This window comes from Bos grunniens, chromosome 1 (assembly GCF_055505025.1).
Source record: "Bos grunniens cultivar Pamir isolate PY7600 chromosome 1, Bosgru_T2T1.0, whole genome shotgun sequence".
In the NCBI taxonomy this organism is placed as follows: domain Eukaryota; kingdom Metazoa; phylum Chordata; class Mammalia; order Artiodactyla; family Bovidae; genus Bos; species Bos grunniens.
The window spans coordinates 6,696,919-6,724,615 of record NC_141165.1 but is presented as its reverse complement, the minus strand read 5'-3'; the positions used below and the strand labels follow the sequence as shown (position 1 = coordinate 6,724,615).

The 27,697-nt window shown below is 45.0% G+C and overlaps 1 protein-coding gene across 4 annotated transcripts in view; it reads right to left on the bottom strand.

Moving 5' to 3' along the window:
* ERG (ETS transcription factor ERG) overlaps positions 1–27,697 on the bottom strand; it is a 315,894-nt gene that overhangs the window by 191,615 nt on the left and 96,582 nt on the right. The gene's annotated exons all lie outside the window — the stretch shown is intronic.

Here is a 27,697-nt window from a genome sequence, read left to right as displayed (position 1 = left end):
TGGTGTGTGATCAAATTAGACAGACTCGATCTTTCTATGGAGCTGAAATCACCCTTTCTGTAGCTTTCACCATGAAAGCAGGTTCTGCTCAGTCTAGCTCTATACAGAATAAGTATAATTGGTCTTACTACTACTACTAAGTCACTTCAGTCGTGTCCAACTCTGTGCAACCCCATAGACGGCAGCCCACCAGGCTCCCCCGTCCCTGGGATTCTCCAGGCAAGAACACTGGAGTGGGTTGCCATTTCCTTCTCCAATGCATGAAAGTGAAAAGTGAAAGGGAAGTCGCTCAGTCGTGTCCGACTCCTAGTGACCCCATGGACCGTAGCCCACCAGGCTCCTCTGTCCATGGGATTTTCCAGGCAAGAGTACTGGAGTGGGGTGCCATTGCCTTCTCCATAATTGGTCTTAGGCATCATAATATCTAAAGCATTCCTATTCCCCAAGGCCTTCTATAATCTCCAGACCAAACATCCCTCAATCCCTCACCATCCTTCAGATGATCTGATTTCAGATCTTAATCCTCCTGGTCAGATTCCTGTCATTACATTCTATTTACCAACATCTCTATTAATATATCAACTACATATGAATAGGTTTAAAAAAGAGAGATTACACCAAAGTATGAGTGGATATTATTTCTATACAGAATTATGGGCTATTTTTATTTTCTTCTTTATGCTTCTCTGTATTTTCTCAACCTTCTGCCAAGGGCATATGTGATTTCTGCAACCAACGAATTCAATACTCATTCATTCAAAGATCATTACTGAGCACCCATCACGCGCCAGGAACTGTCCCCTGAAGTGAGGATATAGTCACACAAACAAGTTAAATGAAAACCTCTGCCCTTGTGAACTTACTTCTCAGTGAAGGAGACATGCAGTTCAAAAAAAAAAAAAAAAGGTAAAATTACCAGCATGTTCGAAGGTGACATAAAATTGAGAAGGAGAGCAGGGGTGAAGCGGTAGGCTGGGCAGGGAAGACTTTTCTTCCCTGAAGGAAGGTGGCAAAGGCTTAAAGGGAGTGAGGGCTTCCCTGTTGGCTCAGATGGTAAAGAATCTGCCTGCAATGCAGGAAAGCCAGGCTCAATCCCTGGGTTGGGAAGGTCCCCTGGAGAAGGGAATAGTAACCCACTCCAGTATTCTTGCCTGGAGAACCCCATGGACAGAGGAGCCTGGCGGGTTGCAGTCCAAGGAGTTACAAAGAGTTGGACATGACTTCATGGTAAATAGATCAGGAAACAGTGGAAACAGTGGCTGACTTTATTTTTCTGGGCTCCAAAATCACTGCAGATGGTGACTGCAGCCATGAAATTAAAAGACGCTTACTCCTTGGAAGGAAAGTTATGACCAACCTAGACAGCATATTCAAAAGCAGAGACATTACTTTGTCAACAAAGGTCCATCTAGTCAAGGCTATGGTTTTTCCAGTGGTCATGTATGGATGTGAGAGTTGGACTGTGAAGAAGGCTGAGCACTGAAGAATTGATGCTTTTGAACTGTGGTGTTGGAGAAGACTCTTGAGAGTTCCTTGGACTGCAAGGAGATCCAACCAGTCCATCCTAAAGGAGATCAGTCTGGGTGTTCATTGGAAGGACTGATGTTGTTGCTGAAACTCCAATACTTTGGCCACCTGATGCGAAGAGCTGACTCATTTGAAAAGACCCAGATGTTGGGAAAGATTGAGGGCAGAAGGGGAGGACAGAGGATGAGATGGTTGGATGGTATCACTGACTCAATGGATATGGGTTTGGATGAACCCCGGAAGTTGGTGATGGACAGGAAGGCCTGGCGTGCTATGGTTCACAGGGTCGCAAAGAGTCGGACACGACTGAGCAACTGAACTGAACTGAACTGAGTGACTAACACTAAAGGAAGTGAGGGGACAAGCCACTCGATGGGGGCAGAACCTTGCAGACTGAAGAAGCAGCATCTGCAAAGGCCCTGGGTTAGGCGCATGCCTGGGATGCTCAAGAAACACCTGGGAAGCCTGTGTGGCTGGAGTGGAGGGAACCAAAGGTCAGGCCGTTGTAGACGAGGTCAGAGGGTGCAGCGGCTCGTGGACCTGCGTGAAGACGGGGGCCTTTACTCCTGGGCAGATGCCAGGTCTGCAGCCATGGAGTGACCTCGTCCATGGAATGTTTCAACAGGTCACTTCAGCTGCCTGGAGGACAGACCCAGGGGAGAAGAGGAGACTGACCGGGAAGGAGAGCCAAGTCACGGTCCAGGCACAGGATGACGGCGACCCAAACCCCAAGGACAGCAACAGAGAAGCGGTCCTGTTCTGGCTTTCCAGGGTTCAGACGACAGGATTCGTGAAGCAGACACAGTTAAAAAGGAGTGCTGGAACGAAACTCCACACTCCAAATGCGGTCTCACCGTGGCAGGAGAGGCGATTTTACGTATCCTTTCCCAGGGTATCCGATTCTCACAGACACTGAAACCCTACAGGCGAGCCAGCCAGTGTGATGAGAGTGATTACACGAGGCACACAGCCCACGTGGGGTCTGCCCTGGCGAGGGCACGAGCATCTCTAAGCAAACGCCTCCCACGAACCAGTCTCCTCTCTGCATCCTTGCTCCGCCCTCCCTCTTTCTGAAACGCCCCTTTATAAGTTTCCCCTCCTGGGTCTGGTCTCTGTTTTCCTAGATCCCTTATCAGCTCCCAGCTTCACTTACCCTCCTCGTGGTCAGCTCATGATTATCCTCCTGGTCCCTGGAAACCTCTCATCTCCTTACTAACCAACAGGCCGGGTGCCCCCGCTTCCTTCTTCACCCCGATTCCAGACACTAAGCATTGCTGGAGAAACCATGAAACTATATTGGATGGGTTGACCACAAATTCTATAACTTTTTAAAGTTCATTTGGAATTTACTACTGCTCTGTAACTTTTTTTTTTTTTTTCACTTCTAATTCACCTCCTACATCATACCCAACACAGCTATTGGAAGCCTTCTATTTGTTTGCATTCTTCTTAGCTGCTCAGTCACGTCCATCTCTTTTCAACCCTGTGGACTGTAGTCAGCCAGGCTCCTCTGTCCACGGGATTCTCCAGGCAAGAATACTGGAGTGGGTTGCCATTCTCTTCTCCAGGGGATCTTCCCAACAGGGATCAAATCTGCATCTCCTGTGTCTCCTGCATTAGAGGTGGATATTTTACCCACTGAGCCAGCAGGGAAGCCCTCTATTTTTCTGTCTCTTAACCCAAACTTAGGGGCTTCCCTGCTAGCTCAGCTGAGGAAGAATTCACCTGCAGTGCAGGAGACCCTGGTTCGATTCCTGGGTCGGGAAGATGTGCTGGAGAAGGGATAAGCTACCCGCCCCAGTATTCTTGGGCTTCCCTGGTAGTTCAGCTGGTAAAGAATCTTCCCACAATGCAGGAGACCCAGGTTTCATCCCTGATTTGGGAAGATCCCCTGGAAAAGTGAAAGGCTACCCACTCCAGCATCCTGGCCTGGAGAATTCCATGGACTGAATAATCTGTGGTGTCACAAAGAGTCAGACACGACTGAGCAACTTTCACTTCACTAACCCAACCCTGCCCTCAGCTCACTCAGAGATGATCTTGCCTTTTCACTTTGTTGAGAAGAATGAAGCCACATAAAGTAAGTGCTTACAGTAAGAGCCTCTCACTCTCAAGGCTTCTCAGGAGCTTCACGCATCTCCTCCCCCTTTTTTTCTGACTCAGAGAAAAAAAAATCCCCCTTGTGCCTTTCCCAATTCAACCCCTCCTTCTGTGCCCTCGAAACGGACCTGCCAAGGTTTGCTAGCTTGCAGTCTTATCGACTGTCTATTCCTTTTTGTATCTTCCATCCTTCTTTCTGCAATGGGTGTTTTCTCTGTGCAAGAGAAATTTCTTCTATCCTAAAAAAAATAATCCAAAACATCTCTTGATTCCACTTGAGCCAACATTCAATATCTCACTTTCCCTTGTTTCAACAAAAGCTAATAAAGCCAGGAAGGCGCTATGATTCTCAGACACAAAGACAAACACGACGGGATTCTGGCCTTCGCTCCTGTATTTCTCAAAAGAAAGAAGAGTCAGCACTCCTTGCTGCTCTGCCCACTTTCTCTGTACTTACTTGTAAGATGGCTGTGAGTAAACCCCACCAAGAGAGCTTCCATGGGGTAAACAAACCCATTCCCATTCTCCCTCCTCATCGATGTTTAAAATCCTCCAGCTCGGAGCTGTCTCATTAGCTCCAATCCACTTCCTGTGCAAGAGCTCCACTCAACCCTTGCAAGCCAAAGGTCAGAAACCGAATTCTCCAAAGTTCTCCTCCCTCCTCTCTTCCATCCAATTCCATTTTTCCTTCCTCATGAACCTTCCCATTCCTAGAAATGGCCTCCCTGTCTCCTGGACGTTCAGGTCCAGCCTCCTGTCATCTTTAACTCCTCCCTTCGCTTCCCTGGTGGTTCAGACAGTGAAGAATCTGCCTGAAACAGAGGAGACCCAGGAAGATTCCCCTGGAGAAGGAAACGGCAACCCACCCCAGTATTCTTGACTGGAGAATTCCATAGCCAGGGGAGCCTGGTGGGCTACAGTCCATGGTGTTGCAGAAGAGTTGGGCATGACTCAGTGACTAAATAACAACAAGCTATGCACGGAACACCTCACCGCCAACACCCAACTCCATCCTCCATGCCCACATCGTGTCCCTTTATCACCAAAGCCTTTTTCTACCCCAGATGTGAGTGGCAACCCTCCTGCTTAAAATCCCATAGAAGTTTTAATTTTTTTCCTGTTATCCCATCCACGCATATTAGAACTAGCTTTCCTGGTAGCTCAGTCGGTAAAGAATCTGCCTGCAGATCTGTGGGAGATCCGGGCTCGATCCCTGGGTCAGGAAGGTCCCCTGGAGAAGGAGATGGCAGCCCACTCCAGTACTCTTGCCTGGAGAATCTCATGGACAGAGGACTACAGTCCATGGGGTCGCAAGAGTCAGACACGACTTAGCAACTAAAGAGAGAGACAGACGCTATGTTTAGCCTTCCTTTACTCACACAGAAGTGCTCTAATTACAGGCACCCTGTTCTGGTTCCTTTTCCCACCCACCACACATCCACGCGCACAGGGGCTGTCCAGGGCTTCCTCCAGTCCTGGTTTTACATGTCCTTACTCAGGTGGGCCCGTGTGAAACCATCTCAGTCACTGCTTACTATGTAGCCCATTGTTGCCACCATCACGACAGTGTGATACCAGCTCATTTTAAGACGCTGGGCACAAGTGCCCACACCCCCAAGAGAACACATGTCTCCTTCTTTGTGTTATGCAGTGGTCAAGCTCTACTCCGGGGCCAAGGCCTTCTTCTTCCTAATCTATGTGCCCTCATCAAAAGAAACACAATGGACAGGAAGCTAGAGGTGAGTGGCACTAAGACACAGCCTGCTCCAGCCCACAGCCCACAGCCCCCAGAGAGATGCTGGGAAGATGTTCATCCCTGGCCCCGACTTTCAGAAACCACTGCACGTCTCCTGGGGAAACTTCAGAGTGGACGGTGCAGAATGCCAAGGTCAAGTTACCCGCTGACCTTGGTTATGTCTCCTTGCCAAGCTCCTTCCCTCAGCTGGACATTTCTTCAGAATAAGAAAGGTGTTTAGGTTAGGGACTTCTCCAGCAGTCCAGCGTTTAAGACTCCATGCTTACACTGCAAGGGGACATAGGTTTGATCCCTGGTCAGGGGGGAGGAGGAGGAGGTGCTCAGTCATGTCTAACTCTTTGTGACCCCATGGACTGTAGCCCACCAGGCTCCTCTGTCCATGACATTTCCCAGGCAAGAATACTAGAGTGGGTCGCCATTCCCTTTGCCAGGGGATCTTCCTGACCTGGGGATGCAACCCAGGTCTCCTGATTCGCAGACCAATTCTTCACTCTTTGAGCCACCAGGGAAGCCCCTTTGGCCAGGGAACTAAGATCCGATCCACCATGCAGTGTGGCCAAAAAGAATTAAAAAGAAAAAAAAAGTGTCCATATCAATCCAAACACGTCTAAGTGCCAAGCAAATGAATCAGTGATCATTTATTTCTTGTTTGCGTGGCCACATGAAGTGGTTCTCAGCCCAGCTGACAAGCATTAGGAACAGTACTCCTCTCCTAAGCCTCAAAGGTGACTGTACCTGTCTGCATGGGGTCTCCCTGTCTGGAGAACTGTTTCTCGTAATTTCCGTGGAGTTGGGACCATGAGAGCTGGGATGTGAGAAGGAAGAACCTAACAGAGACCCAGGGCATTTTCCATCTGCTTGGTTGAGTCTGTGCTGGATAACCTGAGAGCCAGTTCACACAGTTAAGTGAAGAGAGGTGGATGTTCTGCCATCTTCTTGACCCTCAGTGTCCTAATTTGGAATTAATGTCCAGCTTCTATTGTAGGTGACCACGGGTTTATTCTTGCTAAAATATTTGGAATTGAGTTAGTGATGGAAGAGGGTATATTCTGCACCCACAGCAGGACCAGCCTTGCTGACCGTGGGTACATGTTTGCAAGTGATGTTTATATACCCCACTACCAATGCATTAAAATGAAGAGGTTATCAAACTTAAAAAAATAAATAAATAAAAGAGGGCCTCTGGAAGTGATTCTCCTAAGAGCACACAAGAAAGAAGGCAAGGTGAGCAGTGAACACTGAACTCTGAAAAGGCAGCAGCCAGGCCCGGATGACACCTGCCCTTAGTACCAGGATGCCACTCAGATGATGCTGGCTCACGAATGCTTTTTGTCTTGCTTTGTTTGTTTTATTTACTCTGTGGAAACTGATCTGCCTTCCATAGGTAAAACCTGGTGTCTCAGACAGTAAAGAATCTGCTTGCAATGCAGGAGACCCGGGTTTGATTTCTGGGTCAGAAAGATCCCCTGGGGAAGGGAATGGCAACCCACTCCAGTATTACTGACTGGAGAATTCCATGGACAGAGGAGCCTGGTGGGCTACACAGTCCAGGGGGTCACGAGTCAGACACGACTGAGCAACTAAGCACACAGCACATCACCAGCTACATCTATGAAAGTGAGATAACACAGCACCCTCGGCCCACTGGGGTATACTCTTTGCCCCTGAAATATTAATATTTCCATGAATCTAACAGGCCAAGAATAGTCCAACACCAGAACTTAGCTACCCCAGCCAGCATCTCCTGTAAGACTGCAGCATCATTATTTATTTTGAAGCAGTATTTAAATTTTAAGGTATAATCACATGCAATAAAAAGTAAAAAATGCATAAAACATAACATAATCCTTTCCTCCCTGTCTAATTTAACACATAGATGCTAAGCAGGAAAGTAGCTAACATACGGGAAATTACACAGTCATCGCTGTTTTACATCAGAAAGACTTTGGTGAGATGTATGATGACACAGAGCCACAGAGACACAAATCGCACCTCTTAGCAACTCAGTGAAAGCAAAAACTAGCAAAGATGCCCCTCCTGTCTCCCTCTGCAACCTCTGATTATCTGAGTCACGATCAGAGCCCACCCCAAGAACCAGGCTTTGGACTCAAGCAACAAAGAGACCTAAGACTGCTTATTTTAAAAATGGTGAAGACTTCCCTGGTGACCCAGCAGTTAAGATTTCACCTTCCAATGTGGGGTGGTGTGGGTTTGATCCCTCATTGGGAAGTGAAGATCCCATATGCTTCAAACCCCCAAAAAAACAAGACAGAAACAAGATTCTAACAAATTCAGTAAAAACTAAAAATGGTGGTGGTGGTGGTGGTTTAGTCGCTCAGTCATGTCCAACTCTTGCGACCCCACGGACTATAGCACACCAAGCTCCTCTGCCCATGGAATTCTCCAGGCAATAATACTGGAATGGGTTGCCATTTCCTTCTCCAGGGGCTCTTCCCAACCCAGGAATCGAACCCGGGTCTCCTGCATTGCAGGCAGATTCTTTACCAACTGAGCTACAAGACTAAAAATGGTCCACACCAAAAACATCTTAGAAAATAAAAATTGTGGCACCATACGTAAGTTGATAGTTATTCATTATCCATTTAATTTTTAAAATTATGTTTAAAAAAATAAGGCCTCTTAAACCAATACAGGCAACCATTTTGAGATCCTAAATACGTTTCCCCTGAACAGGGACCATCCTCTGGTGGCTCAGACAGAAAAGAATCCACCTACAATGTAGAAGATCCAGGTTCGATCCCTGGGTGGGGAAGATCCCCCGGAGAAGGGAATGGCTACCCACTCCAGTGTTCTTGCCTAGAGAATCCCATGGACAGCAGAGCCTGGCCCACTATCATCCAAAGTGTTGCAAAGAGTCAGACAGGACTGACAATGCACCACGAACAGGGACCATTTTAAATGAATTTTTTTTTAAAGGGAGACTAAGTAATAATTTTCGGGAAATAGATGGGGAAACAGTGGAAACAGTGTCAGACTTTATTTTGGGGGGTCCAAAATCACTGCAGATGGTGGCTGCAGCCATGAAATTAAGAGACGCTTACTCTTGGAAGGAAAGTTACGACCAACCTAGATAGCATATTGAAAAGCAGAGACATTACTTTGCCAACAAAGGTCCGTCTAGTCAAGGCTATGGTTTTTCCAGTGGTCATGTATGGATGTGAGAGTTGGACTGTGAAGAAAGCTGAGCACCGAAGAACTGATGCTATTGAACTGTGGTGTTGGAGAAGACTCTTGAGAGTCCCTTGGACTGCAAGGAGATCCAACCAGTCCATCCTAAAGAAGATCAGTCCTGGGTGTTCATTGGTGGGACTGATGTTGAAGCTGAAACTCCAATACTTTGGCCACCTGATGCAGAGAGCTGATTCATTTGAACAGACCCTGATGCTGGGAGGGATTGGGGGCAGGAGGAGAAGGGGACGACAGAGGATGAGATGGCTGGATGGCATCACCGACTCGATGGACATGGGTTTGGGTAAACTTTGGGAGTTGATGTTGGACAGGGAAGCCTGGCATGCTTCGATTCATGGGGTCACAAAGAGTCAGACACAACCGAGCGACTGAACTGAAGTGATAATTTTTAAAAACCCTACGTACTCTGACTTTTGGGTAGTACTTTTTGTTATTGTTTACAACAGTTGTGTGTAAATTTCTGGAAGCACGTTAGAATCACCTGGAGGCATTTTTTTAACCGATAGACAAGCCAATCTGTTATCAATTAAATTAGAATTTCTGGGGGTGAGAACCAGACACGGGCCTTTTTTAAGGCTCCCTGGATGATTCATAGGCATCGCGGGTTGTCAGCCAATGTGTTAAAAGCACGTGCTAGCTGTTTAGAGGATTAGTAAAGTGATGTCGCTCAGTCGTGTCCGACTCTTTGCGAGTCGTGATAGGTTATATGGACTGTAACCTACCACGCTCCACCGTCTGTGGGATTTTCCAGGCAAGAGTACTCCAGTGGGTTGCCGTTTCCTTCTCCAGAGGATCTTCCCAACCCCGGGATCGAACCCAGGTCTCCCGCACTGTAGGCAGACGCTTTACCATCTAAGCCACCAGGGAAGTCCAGAGGATTAGAGAAGCTCTCAATTAAGATGATGCTCTGCTGCACAGCCTGACACCACCCAGCTGTGCAGACAACACAGGGACGTATCCAAGCAGCTAGTTTAGCCACTCCACAAAAATCTACAACTGGAAGTGTCCACCTAGGAAAGCTCAGGCTCCCCTAGCCAAGGTGTTCAACATGCTTTTCTGTGATTTGACAAGAAGGTGTCTGTCTCTGGGCTTCCCTGGTGACTCGGTGGTAAAGGACTCCATCTGCCAGTACAAGAGACGCAGGTTCCACTCCTGGTCTGGGAAGGTCTCATGTGCCACAGAGCAGCCAAGCTCGCGGGCCACAACTACCGAGCCTGTGCTCCAGACCCCGGAAGCCGCAAGTACTGAGCTCACAGGCTGCACGCGTCGAGGCCACGCACACTCACGCAGCGAGGCTGTCGGGCGCGCTCCACAGCAAGGGAAGCCACAGTGATGAGAAGCCCGAGCACCGCAACGAGCCCCAGCCGGAGCACCGCAACGAGCCCCAGCGGGAGCACCGCAACGAGCCCCAGCGGGAGCACCGCAACGAGCCCCAGCCGGAGCACCGCAACGAGCCCCAGCAGGAGCACCGCAACGAGCCCCAGCGGGAGCACTGCAACGAGCCCCAGCCAGAGCACCGCAACGAGCCCCAGCCGGAGAAAAGATCACGCGGCAACGAAGACCCAGCCCAGCCAAAAATAAATAAATAAAATGTAAAAAAAAACTCTGTCTCTCTCTCTCTCTCACACCCACACAGACACCCACACAGTAAAGCACAGTGGAATGTCTGCTAGGAATCGTTTCACACTCACGACTTCTTTAGTTGCATAACTGGACCATGTCACGGGAGATGCCATTCGCAAAACAAAGGCTAGTTTGTATGCATGTATTTATTTGCGTGGAAAAAAGAAAGAATTGAGACACAACACGCCAGCAATAACCTTTGCTCATACGGGGTGTCTCAGGCCTGGGTTTCTTAGAAAGCATATCCTGATGCTAAGCCCAAGAGCCGTTTCTTCGTTTGAGAGATGCAAACCCAGGGCGGTGAGAGTGAGGGGGAGGGAGGCCTGGGGAGCAAGCCTGCAGGCTGCCGCTCCAGGACAAGCCACAGATGAAGAGGCGGCCCTCTACAGAGACCCACAGATGCCCTCCAGAAGGCTGCAGAAGCCTCGCCTCACTGCTACACGGAGGCAGGGAGAAGAGGGACCTCAGCTGCCTGTGTTACTCCTGAGTCCTCTGGGTCACTGATCAGAATTCACCCTGTACCCTGGGTGATGCTGTCCGGCCCCAGAGGTGACCTCTCCCAGAGTCAGATGCTAAGGCCGGTGCAGGGGGCCTCATCCAAGGGCAGACGTAGCAAGAGAATCCGCAAGCCCTCCTGCTGGGTTGGCGGCCACAGGCAGTAAGGCTGGGATGTGTGGGGCAGGTGATCGGCCAGCCCAGGCAAGGGAAGCCAGAGGAGCCCGTCGGGGACTTGGCTACGGAGGCAGACGAGGAGCCGAGGGTCTGGGAGAGAGCGGACGGGGAGGCCACGGAGGTCCTCACGCTCAAACTCTGCTCCACTGCTTGCGTGTGAGCGGCGACTCCCAGAACTGAGAAAACAGAGACCGCGACTAATGCTGCCCACAGACGGGCCAATGGAAGCGGGGCTCAATCTCGCACAAGGTTTGTGGCGCAAGAAATAGGAGGCAGACGACTCAGCAAGGGCAGCCAGCCAGGGGTAACAGAAAACTAACAGTTTGATGAAGCAGGCTAGACAATCTCGAGATATACCTGCGTATACATAATTCAGGATGAAAGGGCACATTTTCACACATGCTATGTTAAAATGAGTTATTCAATACAGAGCATTTATTTTTTTAAAAAGCTATCTTATATATCTAAAAAATCCAAATTGATGAGAGGTATAAATACCAAAAACTAAGCCACAAAGAAAGAAAATTTTCAAAGATATATGTTTGTATAATTTAGCATGGTACAGCCTCTGTCATGGTGAACTTAGAGTCCATAAAGGAAAATACTGATAGACTAAGCTACATTTAAAATAAGATACTCTATATGTTAAAAAAAGAATATAAGCAAAATTAGAAAGCAAATAGTTTGTTCATTCTCAATGACAAAAAATATATATATTCTTTGTAAAAAGAAAGAAAAATTTCAACCATCTGGAGAAAACATTTGAACTACCTTTGAACAGAATTTTAACATCCTTAACATAAAATAAAAAACCTTCCCACTTCCCTCTGTTTCTTTAATAAATGTTCATTGCCTGGCTATAGCATAGAAAGTACTGTGTCTCACACTGGCAAGACATTTTTGAGACACTGCATAAAACATATTCAAGACTACATGGGAAAATGGGCAAAGAATATGAAAAAAAGTATGAGTAGCTAATAAACTTTTTAGAAAAATTAATATTCAATGAAGTGCAAATAAAATGGCATATCAACTTTTTGCCATTTACACTGTCCAGTCAGAAACATATGACAATAAATATTGGCAAGCACTGGGGGAAAAAAGTACCCATATACTGATGAATGCTTAAGTTGGTACAAGTCTTCGAATGGAAACTTGGAAATTCATGTAAAATATTAGAATTTTGCCTATTTTTTGACTTAGCAATTCCACTTCTATGATTACAACTTTAAAAAGTTGCCATAGGTCGAAACAAAGACTATTCAACACAGTACAGGTTACAGCCAATATCTGAAGTCATCTAAAAATGCTGGGTAAGATTGAGGGCAGGAGGAGAAGGGGATGACAGAGGATGAGATGGTTGGATGACATCACTGACTCAATGGACATGAGTTTGGGTGGGCTCCGGGAGTTGGTGTTGGACAGGGAGGCCTGGCGTGCTGCAGCTCATGGGGTTGCAAAGAGTCGGACACGACTGAGCAATTGAACTGAACTGAAAAATGCATCAATAAATATTTAGTCCAAAATTTATGGAATATATATAGGACACGATTCCATGAGGTCACTAAACCATGTTCAGGAGATGCAATATTTATCGATGATACAAGGGCAGTTCCAAAAATATTTATTAAATGCACCTTTTTGGTAAAAATAATTATATGTCATTTTGTTCATGAAAACATAGACTGAAACAATGTCCATCAAAACATTGATTGTGGTTATCTGAGTCAGTGAGGCTTTACATAATGATTTTAATTTTTGTTCAGCTGTTCACAATGACATATAGAGTTTGTCATTAGAGAAAAAAACAAAAAGACTTTTATTTTATAGTCATAGAAGGAGACAGAGGAAGAAAAGTCACAGACAGAGAGAGGAATGTGAAATGACGGACCTGCAGCTCCTCTGTGACTCAGTCAGGTTTCCACAGCACTCTGTGGGCACAGGAGTCTTTGATAATGTCCTTTTTCCTCCTAGGTACTCAGGGAGACTACATTTCCCAGCACCCCTTGCCATCAGTGTGGTCATGTGACTGAATTCTGGCCAATGGGAAGTGGGTGGAAGCCAGGATGGTCTATGAAACACTTGTATACTCCAATTACCCATTCTCTTCCCCACTCAGTGGCTGAGAATGGAAAGACTTCTGAGGACACACAGAACAGCAAAGTCTAGGCAGAGGCTGGGCGGGAAGGAGACTGGATTCCTGAGTCACTGCTTACAAGAAAGACGCCAGAAGAACCACCACACCAGGAACCCCTGCCTTGAACTGAGTGAGAAATAAACTGCTTTTGTTGGATCCCCCGAAATTCGGTGCTTTGTCAGAGCTATTAGTGGGCTCCCCACATGGTAAAGAATCCACCATCTGCCAGTGCAGGAGACACAGGTTCGATCCCTGCATTGGGAAGATCCCTGGAGAAGGGAATGGCAACCCACTCCAGTATTCTTGCCCAGGAAATCCCATGGACAGAGGAGCCAGGCCGGCTACAGTCCATGAGGTTGCAAAAGAGCTGGCCGAAGAGATTTTAGTCTTCCTTGATTAACTGTGAAGTAGCCCCTCACTCCTACCCAGCACCCCAGCAGAGCAGCCCATGTAAAGCAACTTGGAATTATGGGATCTTCCTGCATCTGCCCCAGGACCCCATCCCATACTTCATGAGACTCTGCACTTAAGACACTCACCAGCACATGTATTCAGACTTAAAGCTACAGGTGCTCATGAAAAGAAGGTTCTGTTGCTGTGAGCTGGTACCCATGATATCATGGATGACATTCCTTAGAGTACCAAAAAAAGTGTTAACTCTCTCCGCTAACTATGAAAAAACGAGAAATTTGGGACTTTATTTTTAGTTGCTAACATATGCATTTCTGAACATGTATTTAAAACCAAAAGAAATATTTCCATATTGAATTTCAATAGTGCAATATGCTGTTTGAGAATAAAATTAAAAGATCCGGTACATAAAGAGCTGCAAAGTTATATCATCCTCACTGTTTTTTCACTGGGATGTGCGCCTCCAGGATGCAAGTTATAAGTGGATTAAGCAAGACTTTGTGCCATGTGCTAGTAAGAGACATCTCCCAGATTTCTAGGGCTGCTCTGGGGGTTTTAAGGATCTATGAACATCAAAGAGCAAAGATTTATCATCTTAAGAAGAAGCTAATATATTTAAAAGCAAGATAGGTTAAATCTTGAACACCTTAGAAGTCTTGGGGCTTCAACTCACCAGACCAACAGAGTGAACAGAGCTTTTTTACGTCTCCTCAAGGTGCAGATTAAAGCCTAACCACATAGGGGGAACAGCATGTGTTGTGGACAACTTCCCTTGTTTCCTCAGAGGACTCTCAGGATGTTCTAAATTATGTCTTTAGAGTGACTGTTCCACAAAGACACACACCTCCGCACCATCTGCATATTTACCTTTGTTCTCTGCACGTAAAGATACAGAAATAACTGAAATTGGGGAGACGTACGAGGTTTTCCTTATGTGTCAGCAACTGAATGAAATTTTTAAAAATCCTCTCTGACTTGGAAGTATTTTACTGTTTAACATATGCTGTTGGCAACTGGCATTTTATATTTAATTTTACCACTTTTTCTCTTAACTGGAACAGGACCTTAAGTTCTTGGCAGAACGTAAGACTTTTGGGCTCAGGCTTTCAGCAGGGGTCCTCATTCTAAAGGCAGAGACCAGACTACTGAGGTAGAACATGTTTAAGAGTTGCCCTAAACCTGGTCTGGTGAACTCAGCCCGACACTGATTTCAAGGGCACAGGAAAAGGAAGGAGACGAAGGGGGAAATGGGCAAGTTAGATGTGACAAGAGGGGGCTAACCACACCACTCTCCCACTCTGAAGTTTCTCACCCTGAAACAGGTCAGAATGGTGGGCGGTAACAAACTGAAAACTGAACAGGCGATTGAAGACTGCCCTGGTGGTCCAGTGGTTAAGAATCCACCTGCCAATGCAGGGCTCATGGGTTTGATCCCTGACCCGGGAAGATCCAACGTGCCTTGGAGCAACTAAGCCCATGTCCCACGACTATTGAGCCTCTGCTCCAGAGCCCAGGACCCACAATTCCTGAGTCCATGTGCTGCAACTATGGAAGCCTGAGCACCTGGAGCCCGTGCTTCACAAAGAGAAGCCCCCACATCACGACTAGAGAGGAGGCCCCGCTCGCCGCAACTAGAGAAAGCCCACGTGCCGCAACGAAGACCCGGTGCAATCAAAGGTAAGTAAATAAACAGCTTTTAAAAGAAAACAATTAACTGGGTTTCTGAGCACATGAAAATAAAACTGTATGTAAACAATTATAAGTGACCATAGAAAACTCTCGATGGATCTGAAATACTGTTTGAGAGATGAAGACAACATTCAGCCTTAAGCAGGTGTGAAGGAGAAGTCGTAAGGAAAGTAAGGCTTTATGTGCACTTTACTGAGTCCAGCTCATTCAGTAAAATGGTTACATACATGTATGCTGTCAGTCCATGAAATGAGGACAACTTTGTAAAACTCATGTTGGTACCAGTTTTAAATTTCAGTCTTCCAGAAAGAGTAAATCATAATCCTATCGGGTCCCATGAGGCATTCTATTTTTCTAAACGCGTTAAAAATTTCTCGTCCAAAGGAAAAGATTACAGCGAGTGTGCTTCAAACAAGACACCATTTTCCATCCCTCTCCAAATCCTCAAACGGTAAACAGTGATGGCATGGAAATACACGTGGTGTTTAATGTCGCCCCCGCATTCCACAGCCTGGAATAGCTCTTCTTTGGGAGCTTTCTTTCCATCCTGTATCAATAAAGAAAGTGGCTTTAAGTCACTCAAAAGGAAGATGTGAAGAAACCTGCCGGGTATACTTACCACACACAGAGGTGACAAAAATTGTACTGCAAGATGAAGGGGAAAATAAACAGCTCCAAGGAATAAACTAAAAACATGCAGACACATTTAAAAAGAAATGAGGTCATGATGGCAGTATTTGTAAGCGCCTGAAGCGTCAATACAGGGAAAGGTGTGAAATGGATAAGGGCGTTCATCAACATGGAAGGAAACATGTAAAATAACACCAAAGGAAGTCACTGACCAGATAATCGTAATGTAGAGACACTATCAGAGAGTCAAAAACGACAAGCGAGATCAAGACGCAGTCTCCTTTGGGGACACGGGACAAAGTGAAGAGGTGTCGCATGGAGGAAGGCTGTCTATTGAGCCCCAGAGTGGAGAGAAAGCTTTGCCCGGCACTGAAGCCACAGACCCAGCTTGAGGAAGCCTAGAAGGAGCCTGGTGTGGACATATCCTGAGTATAACAGGAAACCCATGAGAGTACCGCCCTCAATTTTTTCTGGTCCCCAAATTCCCAAATCTGGTAGAAGCAAAATGTTGGAGCAGAAGCATGGCTGAAGCATGGGTGGAGTTGCCTCCTGGTGACCCACATGTGAGAGGAGCTTTCTTTTCTAATTGAAGAATAGCTGAGTCACAATATCACGTTAATTTCAGGTATACAGCACAATGATTTAACTATATATAGTGTGTGTGTGTGTGTGTGTGTGTGTCTGTGTGTGTAACAGACATACAGATATATTCTCTTTCTGATTCTTTTCCCTTCTAGGGAAATTACAAATTGCTGAGTATGATTCCCTGTGCTATATAGTAGGTCTTTGTTGGTTATCTACTTTATATAAGTGTGTATATGCTCAGTTGCTCAGCCATGTCCCACTCTTTGCAATCCCATGGACTGTAGCCCACCAGGCTCTTCTGTCCATGGGATTTTCCCAGCAGTAATACTGGAGTGGGTTGCCATTTTCTCCTCCAGGGGATCTTTCCCATCCAGGGATCAAACCCATGTGCCCTACCTTGGCAGGCAGATTCTTTACCACTAAGCCACCGGGAAAGCCCATTTTATATATAGCAGTCCCAAACTCCTAATTTATCCCTCCCCTCTTTCCCCCTTGATGACCGTAAATTTGTTTTCTACATCTGTGAGTCTATTTCTGTTTTGTAAATAAATTCATTTGTATTTTTTTTTTTTAGATTTCACATGTAAGTGATATCATATGATATTTGTCCTTCTCTTTCTGATTTACTTCACCTACTATGATAATCTCTAGGTCCACCCATGTTCTGCAAATGTCATTATTTTAATCTTTTTTATAGCTGAGTAACATCCCATTATATGTATCTCCTATCTTCTTTATCCGTTTATCTGTGATGGACATTTAGCTCCTTTCCATGTCTTACTTACTGCAGATGGTGCTGCTATGAACGCTGAGCTGCATACATCTTCATGTATCACAGTTTTCTCTGGAGACACACCCAGGAGTGGGACTGGGGTCGCTTGATCACATGGCAACTCTAGTGTTCGCTTTTTAAGGAGCCTCCATAATGTTCTCCATAGTGGCTGCACCAATTCACATTCCACCAACGGTACAGGAGGGCTCCCTTCTCTACACACGAGGGGGCCTTTCTGCTTTCTAGCACCGTATCTGATAGGCAATCAATTCCCTCTCCTTGAATCTCAAGTCATTTCAAGCACTAAAGGTCACAGTTGGGCAACCCAGGCCCAAGACAGGATTCGCATAAAGCCTCACTACTGGACTTAATGCTGGGGGCAGCAAGCGTTGACAGAGTGACCAACATGATTTGGGTATTTAGACTTGAAATCTGAGGAACCAATAAAGCCTTAACCAAAAGCCCTAAGAGAAATTTACTGTGAATTCTGAATTGTAACTAGAGGCAAATAATATAACAAATAGAGGGAAAAAATTGTATATCCACAGGTCTAAAACCAAGAAACATCCAAACAGTAGCATCAATAATCTAAAAGGATTTTTTAAAATCATCTTTTGTTGTTGTTTTTTTTTTTTTTAAGGATTCTGATTTTCCATAACGGTGGTACTGGATAAACGGTGGAAATTCTCAACAGTGAAGGGCCCCAATCTAAGTAGTAAGGACAAGAGGCTAACCCTGTTGGGAAAATTGTAGTTCATGGGAAAAACAGTTGTCTGCAGTGTTGATATAATGTTAATTTCTCACATGAGCATGGTTTAAAGGATGATCTTGGTTAAATATATACCGGTTAGATGTATAAACGCTCTCATCATTAGCACACATTAAATGATCTCATACATAGTTCCCAGGGGTGGGTGAAGAGTGGCTTGTGAAGCAACTGGAAGCAAATGGTGGCTCAGAGCCTCTCCAGGAAAGACTTGGTGATACGGGTCTCTCATAAAGACAGCCAGGGAGAGAGACTGTGTAACAGTTACTGTTACACATTCACTGCATGGAAAAGCATTTTCCAGAATTATGAATTAGTTAACAGCCTAGAATTATTTTTTCATACTTATGAACTATACAGTGAAGGACTGCAATGCATTTTGCATAGCTTCCCTTTCTTTAAAATTGCTGCTTTCTAAAATTCTCTTGTTCTCACATTTTGTAGGGGAGCCCAACTAAGAGTTTCCCCCAAGAAATAGCAATCGTTGGACATTTCTGAATTTTTCCATATTGCTTTTTTCTTGTTACATTTATCCTTGATTTGCTTGTGTCACTGCAAGCAATCAGTACCCATCACGAGTAACACATGATACTTATTGTCCAACAAAGCCTAAGTTTTTAGCAACTGTAAACCCCTAGAGTTAGGTGCCTCCCTCCTAATTCATTCATCTATACCATGGCCCTTTCTCTGGTCACACTCAGCAGATCAATAAGGTTATCTGCCTTTAGTGATTTCACTTTCTTACAGTATGAGATGACTAAGGTTGATAAAAGGAGAGATTACATTTAAAAATAAATAAATAAATAATAAAGAACAGGAAAGCAAAGCTAAAAGAAACAGCAGCTCTGATTTATTTCTCTGTGAGACTCTCAGGTCTCCTTAAGTGTTCTTCTGTTCTGGCTCTCCAAATCCAGCCTAAGCCAAAACGAAGAGGTATGGTAGGTGCTGTTACCCATTCGCACAGTTCCCAAAGACCCCAGGAGGGTAAAGACCAAAAAGAAGCGAAACTAAAGGAAGATAAAACAGGAGAGCTGGGTTCCATCCCTACTTTGGGAAGATCCCCTGGAGAAGGGAACGGCAATCCACTCCAGGATTCTTGCCTGGAAAATCCAATGGACAGAGGACCCTGGTGGGCTACAGTCCATGGGGTTGCAGAGTCGGACACGACTGAGCGACTTCACTCACTCACTCACTTTGTCAGCAAGGCACTTGCTATTCAGCAGAAGACAGTCCTACAGATGGTAAATTTGCAACCCCCTCTTAATAAAGGACAGAGTAACAGTGTCCAGCAAATGATGGCCCTGTCAGGCTGTTCCCAGGAGGTGGCTACTTGCTATTCTTGTTTCTGCAGACGCCCCTGACAGCCCCAGAGGCGGGCCCCTCAGGTCTCCCTTCAGGAGACAGCCCAGCATTCACCTGAACCGAGCCTCCAGATGCTCACAGCCCCTCCGCCTCGTCTCAGACTCATAACGGAACCCAGCAGGGCGCGAGCGCCTGGCCACTTCTGCCCATCGCTGGACGACTCCAGAGGCACCGTCTGCTCCAGGGCTCCCCGCTGGTTGCTGGTCGGTCAGCGGATCCCATCTGCATCTGGCCACGGCTATCCCTGCTGTATCCTTCACGGGAGGACCCCTCCCCCGCAAATAATCCTGCATTCCTAATTCTGCTCCAACATCTGCTTCCCAGGGAACCCAACTAACACAGTGCTCTAAAAACCGGTGCTGTGCTAGCGCAAAGTGGCTTTCCACACCCCAGTCTGAAGATCAACGTTCCAGAAATTAAAATGTTGTGCTGCAAACTAGATATTGCACACAGAATGGATAAACAACAAGGCTCTTCTGTATAGCGCAGGGAACTATATCCAGTCTCTTGGGATAAATGATAATGGAAAAGAATATGAAAAAAAATGTATATACAAGTGAATCACTTTGCTGGACAGCAGAAATTAACACAACACTGTAAATCAACCAGACGTTGATTTTAAAAAATCATTTCATACCAAAAAAACTGAATTTCATGCAATTCCAATTAACCATGTTATTGGGCCATATCAAAGGGAATAAACAAGCATCTTAACTTTAACTGTCAGTGAGTGAACCGAGAACTGAAATGTCTTTATCGTCATGATGACACAAAATAATTAGGACTGTATATAACATGCTACTATTTATATTTTAGGGCAAATCTAAATAATTTTATGTGATGCAAAAATAACATGAGATATGTAATAAATCATTCAAGTGATTTATACTGTATCAATCAAAAGGTTTTCTAAGACATATACATTTCAATGAGTGTGTTTTAGAAAAAAACTGGCAGGATATTATGTGAAGTGAAATCAATCAGAGAAAGACAAATACTATACGATTTCACTTAAACGTGTAATCTAAAAAAGCCAACTCATAGAAATTGAGAGTGAAGTGGTGGTAACCCAGGGGCTCAGGGCAAGGGAAATGGGAAGATACTGGTCAAAGAGTATAAATTTGCAGTCACAAGATGAATAAATTCTGGGATCGAATGGACAGCATGACTAACCCAATCCTGTACTGTATACCAGAAGCTTCCTAAGATCTGCAATGTTCTCATCCCCAAGGAAAAAGATAATTATGTGAGGTGTGGAGACATCAACTAACCCTATTATAGCAATCACTTCACAACATACACGGAGCAAATCCTCACCTTATAACCTTAAACAATGGTACATCCCAACTTTACCTCAATAAAGCTGGGGAGAAAAACCAACACACAAAGAAAGTTGTGTCATTTGTTTCTTATTCGTAGCCACATCTCTTCACCAGGCATGCTTTATGTCACCTAAGGCTTTTTGTTTTGTTCTGTCTTGTCTTATTAATTATCAGTGCATTGTATTTCAACAGCCCTGACTAAAATTTTAAAAAATTGCAAAAATGACTATAAGCTTTTTACAAAATGACTGTAAACTTGATAAACTAAGTAGCCGCAGAGCACTGATCTACTTAAAAAAAAAAAATTGAAGTACAGTTGATTTACAAGAGTGTTAGTTTCAAGTATACAGCAAAGTGGTTCAGTTACACATATTTTTTTTTAGATTCTTTTCCATCATAGGTTATTATAAAATACTGAATATAGCTCCCTCTGCTATACAGCAAATCTTTGTTGTTGTTTTTATATTTTTCTAATTTCACTTCTGAGGAATAAACTAAAGGGGCTTTCACATCCTTTTACTGAATACGTGTGAATTTTCCATTCCTACAGACTAAGGAATAAGAACAACGGCATATTGTTTAAATTATTCAAAAGAGAAAAACGTCCTCTCTCTTTGGGTCTGTTTTCTTTATTGATGCTTTTGTTCATGGCTAATATTGCCTTTTAGTTCAGTTCAGTCACTCAGTTGTGTCCGACTCTGCGACCCCATGGACTGCACCATGCCAGGCCCCCCTGTCCATCACCAACTCCAGGAGTTTACTCAAACTCATGTCCATTGCCTATTTTCTGTCTAATTCTTCTAGGTCAACCCTCCTCTGAAAGCCAAATAGGAAACCCACCCATCACCTCTTGTCTCACTGGCAGGTTCTAGATCCCTTTTGTAATGTGTAACAAAATAGGTAAATTTATATAAACTTTTATTTTTTCAAATAATAATGGAAAGTAAAAATTTGAATTGCAGACTTTTCAAACAACGATTAAGTCACAAAAAATTTGATTTCTGACTGTTACTTTGGGCATACCCTTTTAATCTGCGATGATAAACTTCAACATAAAGACAGATTAAACTTGGATTTTAAAACAAAGGATATGAGAATCATATGCTTAGAGGTCTATATTTCCATCAGACTCAAACTCAGTTGGCGCAATAATACCATTATTGTAAACTTTTATGGGGCTAATCTGGAGGTCCATATAAATTGGTATTATTGTTTATTTTGGGATGCTGATAATAGCAGCCTATTAGCAGTTCATGCAGAATGCGAATGAACGGTACTTTTCAGAAAATCCACAAAGAATCACTAAAAAATTAACAGCCGTGCTTTGGTTCAGTTTGTTTACTTTTCTAAAGCATATTCTCAGAAGTAACATGGATTCTCTCAATTAAGGCAAACACAAGCAGGATTTTCTGTTAACCCTGGAATCTGATCTTTAAAATTAAAAAAAAAAAAATTCTCTGCTATTTACAGTTCCTGCTTTGGGAAAAATCCCAACATCTGGATACCAGAGTCAGCAGCAAAATCCACAGAGACACATGTGCAATTTTATGCCTGCAAACCCACTATTTTTTCGGGTAAAACGACTGGGGAGGTGCTTCTTCCTCATTTCTTACTCCACAGAAATTTTGAGGACTGTTTTCCAAATGGATCCAGGGTAAGAAATCATGTTATGTAACACAAGCCGCTGTACACACCTACACATGTGTAACTAAAACATCCTCCAAGAGTACTTTTTCTTGCTGTATGCGATGCACCCTGAACACTTCCACCCTTTCCCATTTCATTCCATTTCCTTTTGTCAATACCAGCTTTGACTCACGTCCACAGGGGTCGTGACCTGCAGTTTGAAAACCAGGGCTTCCAGGCCATGCTGTGAAAGAGACCGGTGCTCGGGCCAGCAGCGCCAGCAGGGCCTTGTCTGAAGGGCAGAATCCCAAGGCCCGTCCACGCCAGTCTCCAGGTGATGCGTGTGGACATTCACGTTTGAGCAGCTTTGCTCTAGAACACGAGACTGCAGAAGAGGATCTGTCATCTGAACTGAATTTAGACAAAGAACGTGCCTCTAAACCAGCATTGTTCAAAGGAGCTCTGTCATTCCACTGACTTCAAGAGGCAACACGTCTTTCTGGCAGGAGTTAGGTGCAAATGAAATGTATTTTCTGCTTTATCAACTGCACCCCATAGGGCTTCCATTAACAAACAGCACAGGGCTTATAACCTGGGATCCCAGGGCCTCCCAGAGGCTGGGGGGTGGGGGTGCTGAATTGGTTGCAACAGATCTGTGAGCATATAAGAGTGTGTATGTGCGTGTATGTCTGTACTTATTCTGGGTGGTGGGGAAATGGAGGAATACATAGCATTTACCAAATTCTTAAAGAGTTCTAAGATTTGGGCCCTTCCCTGATGGTCTGGCCTTTGACTGTGTGGATCACAATCAACTGTGGAAAATTCTGAAAGAGATGGGAATACCAGACCACCTGATCTGCCTCTTGAGAAATTTGTATGCAGGTCAGGAAGCAACAGTTAGAACTGGACATGGAACAACAGACTGGTTCTAAATAGGAAAAGAAGTTCATCAAGGCTGTATATTGTCACCCTGCTTATTTAACTTATATGCAGAGTACATCATGAGAAACGCTGGACTGGGAGAAACACAAGTTGGAATCAAAATTGCTGGGAGAAATATCAATAACCTCAGATATGCAGATGACACCACCCTTATGGCAGAAAGTGAAGAGGAAGTCAAAAGCCTCTTGATGAATCAAGTGAAAGTGGAGAGTGAAAAAGTTGGCTTAAAGCTCAACATTCAGAAAACGAAGATCATGGCATCCGGTCCCACCACTTCATGGGAAATAGATGGGTAAACAGTGGAAACAGTGTCAGACTTTATTTTTCTGGGCTCCAAAATCACTACAGATGGTGACTGAAACCATGAAATTAAAAGATGCTTACTCCTTGGAAGGAAAGCTATGACCAACCTAGATAGCATATTCAAAAGCAGAGACATTACTTTGCCAACAAAAGTCTGTCTAGTCAAGGCTATGGTTTTTCCTGTGGTCATGTATGGATGTGAGAGTTGGACTGTGAAGAAGGCTGAGCACCGAAGAACTGATGCTTTTGAACTGTGGTGTTGGAGAAGACTCTTGAGAGTCCCTTGGACTGCAAGGAGATCCAACTAGTCCATTCTGAAGGAGATCAGCCCTGGGATTTCTTTGGAAGGAATGATGCGAAAGCTGAAACTCCAGTACTTTGGCCACCTCATGCGAAGAGTTGACTCATTGGAAAAGACTCTGATGCTGGGACGGATTGGGGGCAGGAGGAGAAGGGGACGACAGAGGATGAGATGGCTGGATGGCATCACTGACTTGATGGACGTGAGTCTGAGTGAACTCCAGGAGTTGGTGATGGACAGGGAGGCCTGGCGTGCTGTGATTCATGGGGTCGCAAAGAGTCGGACACGACTGAGCGACTGAAGTGAACTGAACTGAACTGAGGACATTCAGAGCAGTAGTGCAAAACAATGAAGCCACCAGTGTAAAAAGAAAAAGAAAAAACCTCAGTTGCTTTGATAAATGCTTACGATCATACTAGACTGAAAAATGAGTGTCAGTCTCAGTCATGTTTGACTCTTTGCGACCCCATGACGGTGGCCCACCAGGCTCCTCCGTCCATGGGATTCTCCAGGTAAGAATACTAAAGTGGGTTGCCATTCCCTTCTCCAGGGAATCTTCCTGATCTTGACACTGGGTCTCCTGCATTGCAGGCAGATTCTCTACCGTCTGAGCGCAGCCCAGTAAGACTAGGTTAATCATTAATAATTATTCATTATCTAAGCAAGGTCCACAGAAACACGTCAGGTGCTTGTTAAAATGCAGATCTCTAAGTCCAGCCCAAACTTACTGGAGATGGAGCTTTCTCAAAGAGCCCAGGAATCTGCATTTTGATTAGATCTCTGGGCTATCTTCTGAGAACCACTTCTGCGAGAAACCTAGCATGAACAATGCACAAATCATTCTCCAGGCATATGATCTGAACATCCTCCAACCCCCATTTATAACCCTGGTAAAGCCGGAGCCCTCCCTGAAAGTCAGTGTCACTGAAGCTTAATGAGAAGTTGCCAGTTTGGAGGAGAGCACGCCATTAAGCCCCCCAGAATTTCCCCTGAGCACAGCGCCCACCAAGAGATGGAGCTCAGCCCCAAGGAGGAGCAGGAAGTCAGTAGCAAGAGACAAAGTCAGCCCTGCTCCAGCGAACTTCACCCAGAATATGTGCAGGTAAGACTTTGGATGTTAAAGCCTCTACAGTTTTGCCATATCGAATATCTTGATATTTTTAAACAGTGTTACCTTCTGGTTACACAAATCATCTCCATTCACTGTGGGAATATCAAAGATTTGCTTTTCTGTGTTTCATTAAGTGCCACCGTCCCAGAGAAAGATGAAAGCACACAAAAATGAACTTGCAGTGATAAACAGCCAGAGTAGCCAGGTTTGTCGAGGGATGTGCTAAATAACCCCATTGGCATGTGATCAAAGCTCATTTACTGAGGAAAACACAGGTAGCCTGTCAAAGGCTCGCATCATCTTCCCAGGACACAGATTCAGGGAGGAAAGCTCTGGGCCTCTGTTGAGCATGTCATCGAACAGATAACCAGTCCACCCTCCTGGGAAGCAAAGTCACTATGAATTAGATTTGCAAAGAAGTGCAAAAGGCTCACGGTTCAGGGGGTCCTCCATGGGTCAGGTAGGAGCTGGGTAGGGTGCTCCCACCTGGGAGCCCTTGTCTCTTCTCCAGGGTGACGGGACAAGTCACAGAAGGCATCCAGTCGCTAACTCAGATGCAGACTGGGGCACTTTCTGCATCTGCTTCGTGTTACTTTAAAAGCATCCTGCTCATCGGCTGGGTTCTCAGGCCTCCCAGTGACCTTGTGCTTAATGCTGGCTACTTCTTAAATCTCTTTCAGACCCTTCCTTCTATGAAATGCAAACAGGGTTTAAGTTTAGCATCTTTTATGGTCAGAAATATTTAGCATTGCTTCCAGAGAGGCAGCCATGGAGTCATCTGGGAAAGAAGGCAGTCCAGCAGTGGACTTCCTGGCAACTACTGACCCTGTTATCTTTACAGCTATTTCCAGAATATTCCCTTTTTCATTCTCCCCTCTTACTATCACTCTGTAAGTGTATGCTAATATATTTATAATATTATACATTAATAATATAATAATATACAACTGCTTTAGTTTTTAATAATAATATACTGTGATGTTATTGGCGACAGTTAATATATTAATGTATAACACATTAATAACATATTAATTATATATGTGTGTACTAAGTCGCTCAATTGTGTCCAACTCTTTCCAACCTCGTGGTGGACTGTAGCCCACCAGGCTCCTCCATCCACGGGATTTCCCAGGCAAGAATACTGGAGTGGGTTGCCGTTTCCTTCTCCAGTGGATCTTCCCAACCCAGAGATCAAACCCGTGTCTTTTGTATCTTCTGCGTTACAGGCAGATTGTTTATCACTGTGCCACCTGGGTAATAAAGTGTTAATAATATATTATCAAGCTTATCAGTAATATATATAAACAATATAAAAATATATTATACAATTACTATAAAACTCAACAATATATAATATACTGCATCATATATTAATAATACATTATATAATTAAGGATATTAATGATATTGCAATATATTGATAATAATGTGTGATGTTATAAAAGTGAAAGTTGATCAGTCGTGTCAGACACTTTGCCACCCCATGGACTATACAGTCCTTGGAATTCTCCAGGCCAGAATCCTGGAGCGGGTAGCCTTTCCCTTCTCCAGGGGAATCTTCCCAGCTCAGGGATTGAACCCAGGTCTCCCGCATTGCAGGCAGATTCTTTACCAGCTGGGCTACAGGGGAAGACCATGTGATGTTATAATAAGTGTTTAATGGGAGCCAAGCACTGTTCTGAGTGCTTGAAAAGCATTAACATTAACTAATTTAATCCTCATGATCCTATGAGGTAGGTACACTATCTATCCCCAAGTTACAACTGTGGCAACTGATAAGTGTTGTCTGTTGTTCAGTCGCTAAGTTGTGTCTGACTCTTTGCAACCGCATTTACTGTAGCACACCAGGCTTCCCTGTCCTTCATCTCCCAGAGGTTGCTCAAACTCACATCCATCAAGTTGGTGATGCCATCCAACCATCTCATCCTCTGCCGTCTCCTTCTCCTCTCGTCTTCAGTCTTTCCCACCATCAGGGTCTTTTCCAATGCGTCAGTTCTTCGCATCAGGTGGCCAAAGTATTGGATTTTCAGCTTCAGCATAAGTCCTTCCAATGAACATTCAGGACTGATTTCCTTTAGGATGGACTTGTTGGATCTCCTTTCTGTCCAAGGGACTCTCAAGAGTCTTCTCCAATACCACAATTCGAAAGCATCCATTCTTCAGCACACAGCCTTCTTTACGATTAAGTAATAGTGCCAGGCTTCAAACCTAGACCATCTGGCCCCAACCCACTTCTAAAAAATGGGCCAAAAAATATATAAACGTTAAAGGGGAAAGGAACAGGAAGGGGAAAAAAATGATAATTAGAAACAAATCCGGAGAAAGTCGATTTTTCAATCCTTCTCCACATGTGGAAGCAACTAGAAAGCAGAGCAGACTACCCTGTGTTCAACTGTCTGCGACTGATCCTCACACGAAACCCTGGGAGCAGGAGCTGGAGGTTCGCTGGCCATGGACCCCAGGCCTGAGCCCGGCGTGCTCCTCTGGACCGCAGAGCAGCAACAGGCTCCAGGCATTTCTAGACGAGGCAGCTCGTGGGCCCGACCTGGGAGCTATCAAGTGGGGCACAGTCTGAAGCCCCTGACGCTCCACCTGGACCAGCACGCTGGAACCCCCAGGAAGACCGTCAGGCTGTCTGTCCCCAGGCAGAAGCCACACTGGCCCAGCACAGGGCTTGCCTCAGGACCAGCTGGGACGGGTGAGGTGGTGGGGGGAGGTCCAGCCTCTGCCCTGCGCCGTGTCCCAGAACATGTGTTTGGGGAACACGTATCTTCTGCCCCGGACTGCAGACACTGTGTCTTTATGGTCTCTTATTCCCATATCCAGGTTTCTCTGGTGGCTCAGATGGTAAA